This window comes from Chelonoidis abingdonii, chromosome 5 (assembly GCF_003597395.2).
Source record: "Chelonoidis abingdonii isolate Lonesome George chromosome 5, CheloAbing_2.0, whole genome shotgun sequence".
NCBI classification, from domain to species: Eukaryota; Metazoa; Chordata; order Testudines; family Testudinidae; genus Chelonoidis; species Chelonoidis abingdonii.
The window spans coordinates 29,111,614-29,116,648 of record NC_133773.1 but is presented as its reverse complement, the minus strand read 5'-3'; the positions used below and the strand labels follow the sequence as shown (position 1 = coordinate 29,116,648).

At 49.1% G+C, this 5,035-nt stretch overlaps 1 pseudogene; it reads right to left on the bottom strand.

Moving 5' to 3' along the window:
* Positions 1 to 409: 409 nt before the first annotated feature.
* LOC116818650 (U5 spliceosomal RNA) lies at positions 410 to 494 on the bottom strand (annotated as a pseudogene).
* Between the last annotated feature and the right edge of the window lie 4,541 nt (positions 495 to 5,035).

Genomic DNA, 5,035 nt, shown 5'->3' with positions numbered 1-5,035 from the left:
TTGCCAGAGTGAATGTAGGTGAATCTGGAGCATTTTGAAGGTCCCTGAAAGACCCGCTTCAAGTTTCTGGTTCATAAGGAATCCCCCAAACCAGGCTTTGTAAAGTAATGATAGGTTGTGAAGGCTAGGACTATAACAGAGTTTAAAAGAGAACTGGATAAATTCATGGCGGTTAAGTCCATTAATGGCTATTAACCAGGATGGGTAAAGAATGGTGTCCCCTACCTCTGTTTGTCAGAGGCTGGAGATGGATGTCAGGAGAGAGATCACTTGATCATTGCCTGTTAGGTTCACTCCCTCTGGGGCACCTGGCATTGGCCACTGTCGGCAGACAGGATACTGGGCTAGATGGACCTTTGGTCTGACCCAGTATGGCTGTTCTTATGTTATGTTAATGTTTTCCCATTCCCCTAGAAACTCATAAATGTTCCTCTCCATGGAAATCTTTAGTAAAAGACGAAAGATTTATATGATATGAAAAGAAACCAGAGTATAGCCCTACTGCAAACCAGTGCGTGGCGTCTATTCCCACTACTCCTGTTAGGACAAGGCGCTCTCTCGTCTAGCCCATGAACAAGGCCCTGGAGACTGGAAATAAACAGGGAGAAGAAATATCCTGCTCCAAGTCCTGTGCTGCCTTGCTGAGAGCTGGAAGGAGCCCAGAAAAGGATAATGAAATGCTAATCACCTGGGCGCGTTGCTCATCACACCTGCGTGGTAGCCTTTAATAGGGAGAAAACTTCGCCTTTGGGGGGACAGAAGCGCACGAGCCTTTTAAAAGTGCATGTGGGAGAGAGATTTGGTGGGACAATGGAGTCAGTGGGGCTTGGCTTGAAAAGAGAGAAAAGCACTATCCCCCTCTCTTTGCATTCCTAGAGTTTGGTTATTAAAAGGGATGATTAAGAAGAAGAAAGTGAAGCTGGTCTGACGCGCTGCCCCACACGCTCAGTGGCCTGAGAGAGTGGGTCTTGTTTTGTTCCTCCAGGCCAATGGCAGATTTGGGGGGACCCAGCCTGAGATTGCTGGCCACATCAAAGCAGTGATTATGCAAATACTCACTCTTTTACAAAGAATTATTTATCCCACAATAACCCCCTGCCAGAGTAGGAAACAATAGATCTGGCCAGATAGCAATTCTAGCCCAAGGCTGCCGGGGAGGGGTGGGGGGAGAGAACCCCACAAGTTTTATTGGGCTAACCTAATTTCACTAATTCTCTTTTCACACATTTTTCTTTGGGGACTGCATTTTAAGGGTCGGGTTTCATGCTCCCAGGATCTTGTGGCACTGGGCAAATTCATGGGCTGCGCATTTTATTTAATTAGTACATCCATCCGCACCAGTTCCTTGGTGGGGATTGGCACCTTTGTAAAGAGTTCCAGGTGTTTGTCCCCAGAAGTCACCCAGTGCTTTAGGGTAGATGATGACGATGGGACCAATTGATTTTAATTAGTGACAGTGCTATAAATCTGAAGGTAATGCCACCGAGGTCAGGGGAGTTAGCAGGCTTTACTGAGTGCGAGCGGATCCCCTCCTGGGATGTTTAAAGAGGAGGAGGACTCTTGGCTGGAAGTGTGGGTAATTACTCAGCCTATATCAGATCCCCCCCCCCCCCTTGGTAATACATTGGCTGCTGAGAGCTGTGCTGCTTAAGGCTGAAAGTGAACCAGAGCTATAGGCCCTGAGACTACTTCTGGGCTTTGACCTATTGCCCAGCGGCTCCTCTGCCTATCTCAGGCCTGGTCTACGCTACGCTTTTAAACTGATTTTAGCAGCATTAAACCGATTTAATGCTGCACCTGTCCACACAACGAGGCCCTTTATATCAATATAAAGGGCTCTATAAACCAGTTTCTGTACTCTCCCCGACGAGAGTAGTAGCGCTGAAATCGGTATTACCATATCGGATTAGAGTTAGTGTGGACGCAAATTGACAGTATTGGCCTCCAGGCGGTATCCCACAGTGCACCATTGTGACCACTCTGGACAGCAATCCGAACTCGGATGCACTGGCCAGGTAAACAGGAAAAACCCTGTGAACTTGTACATCCTGTTGCCCAGCGTGGAGCTCTGATCAGCACGGGTGCAGTCCCAAATCCAAAAAGAGCTCCAGCATGGGCCGTACGGGAAATACTGGATCTGATGGCTGTATGGAGAGACAAATCTGTTCTATACAGAGCTCCGTTACAGAAGACGAAATGCCAAAGTGTTTGAAAAAATCTCCAGGCTATGATAGACAGATCCACAGCACAGTGCTGTGTGACAAGCGTAATGGAAAGCCAAAGAATCAAATGGATGCTCAGGGAGGGAGGGGGTCTGAGGACTCCAGCTATCCCGCAGTCTCCGAAAACAATTGCATTCTTGGCTGAGCTCCCAATGCCTGTAGAGTCAAACACTTGTCCAGGGTGTTTCAGGGTAAGTTCGTCAATTTACCCCCTCTCCCCCCTGTGAAAGAAAAGGGGGGAAAATCATTTCTTGACTTTTTTCTCTGTCACCCTATGTCTACTGCATGCTGCTGGTAGACGCAGTGCTGCAGCAATGAATAGCAGCATCCTCTCCCCTCCCCTCCTGGTGGCAGATGGTACAATTATGACTGCTATCCAGCAGCAGCAGCCGCCCCGAGTGCTCCTGGCTGGCCTCAGGAGAGTGTGTGGTGGGGCGCCTGGGTAAAAATAGGAATGACTCCCAGTCATTCCTGGTAGATGGTACGAATGGCTGGTAACCGTCCTCATCATAGCAACTGGGGGCTGAGTTCCACCAGCCCCCCACCTGTCATGTGTAAAGAAAAGATTCTGTACTGCCTGGACTATCATAGCAGCTGGAGGCTGCCTCTTCCTCATTTTATCTCACTAAAAGTCAGTGTTTCTTATTCCTGCATTCTTTATTACTTCATCACACAAATGGGGACACCTGCAAGTGTAGCCCGGAGGTTGGGGGGAGAGGAAGCAACGGGTGGGGTTGTTGCAGGGCACCCCCTAGAATGGCATGCAGCTCATCATTTCTGCGGGATCTGACATGGACGCCTGTGCTCTCTGGTACACTGGCTCTCTAGTACACTTGCCCCATATTCTAGGCAGGACTGATTCTATTTTTAGATACAACATTAAATGAGTCATCCCCATTTTTGTCTTTGCGCCCCCGGCTGACCTCAGCGAAGGTCAACCAGGAGCACCCATGACAGCAGCAGACGGTACAGAACAACTGGTAACCATCCCTGCTACCTTGTAAAGGCAAATGAATGCTGCTGTGTAGCACTGCAGTACCACCTCTGTCAGCGGCATCCAGTACACATACGGTGCCAGTGACAAAAGGCAAAACGGGCTCCATGGTTGCCATTCTTTGGCATCTGCCAGGGCAATCCAGGGAAAAAGGGCGTGAAATGATTGTCTGCCGTTGCTTTCGCGGAGGAAGGAATGAGTGACGCCATTTACCGAGAATCACCCATAACACTGTTTTTGCACCATCATGCACTGGGATCTCAACCCAGAATTCCAATGGGCAGGGAGACTGGGAACTATGGGATAGCTACAGGATAGCTACCCACTGTGCAATGCTCCGGAAATTGACGCTAGCCTGGGTACATGGACGCACACCACTGAATTATTATGCTTTGTGTGGCCGCCTGCTCTAGACTTTATACAATCTGTTTTACAGAACTGGTTTATGTAAAATCAGAATAATCCTGTAGTGTAGACATACCCCCAGAGGCTATGTGGTAGCTGTCCCTAGCCATCTGGGCTGAGATTGCCCAGGGTGAATCGTTCCCATACAGCCCCTGTGTAGATCCTGTTCCTTGGCTTGGCTCCGCGGCTCTCTGAGCAGACGCTTCAAGTGCAGGGGTGCCCAGCTCTGCGAGAAGCCTGCTTTCAGACAAGGGCTCAAGCTGCTGCTTTCCGCTCCCGCCCCCCTTCTAGGGCTGCTCAAAGTCGATAAAAGAGGAGCGAGCTCCGGTACCTGCCTCTGTCCACTTCTCCATCCTTCGCCTCCAGCTTTAGGTGGAAATCTGGGGCTGGATTATTGCCAGTTTATGGGGCCCCAAGGCTTGTGTATCGTAACCCCTCTTCCTTATAAAAGGGGCCGCGTGATCTGCCCTCTCCACTTTGTTTCCTTTCGCGTCTAGAGAATAATAACGAAGGACCGGAGCCGGGCACTACACAGCGGCAATGAAGGGGGCAGAATCTGGGCCAAAGCCTCGCACTCAGTTTAGATCCCACCCCCCAGATTTCTGTCAGTTAGTTGCTTTCAGAGAAACAGACCCCTAACATGGCAAGTCTTGGAAAAAAATCCAGTCGACTTTCTAGTCATCTACGCACAACCAATTACTGCAAGCGCTCCCAAGTGACTAAAAAGCGCTGCCAGGATGGTGATCAGCTTAGAACTCTGGCTTCATAAACTGATGCCACTGAGGATCTAGACATAGATTCCATAGTTGTTCCGCCGCAGAGGAAAACAGCAATATAACTTCTCCCAAGACTGTACCTTTTTATTGTAAAGCAACTTCAGCAGTGAATAGAAACGAGGTCTGTGCACGCAAAACGACCAGAATGTCTGTGCCATAATATTTATCACCTAGCTATACGTTCAGATGCGCATCTCTCAGATCTACATTCTGGGTTCTCTCTCTCTCTCTCCCCCACACACACACACACGTGTACGTACGAACAGCATCGGGGCGGCAGAACCTTCAGTTGTACAGCAAGCAAGGGGGTAGTGACGGCCTGCAGGGGACCTACTATTTCACACTATCCCTACGATACTCTCCTTGTGGCTGAAATCCTGCTCAGTAGCACTGAGGACTATAGGTCCGTGTTGGTGTGTGTTTGAATAGTTTATTGTAGTGGGGAGGGAATCATTTAATATTTAACGATTGTAAATGGGTAGTTCCTTGCTGGGCCGCGTGTGTGTGCGCGCACGCGCGCGTGTGCTTTAAATAAGTGGACATGATTAAATGAGGGATAAGTGATTGTCGAGAACATACAGAACGATGGCGTTCTTAGAACAACGCAAGCAGCTGTTACTGTGTCTTAGGGGTGTTTT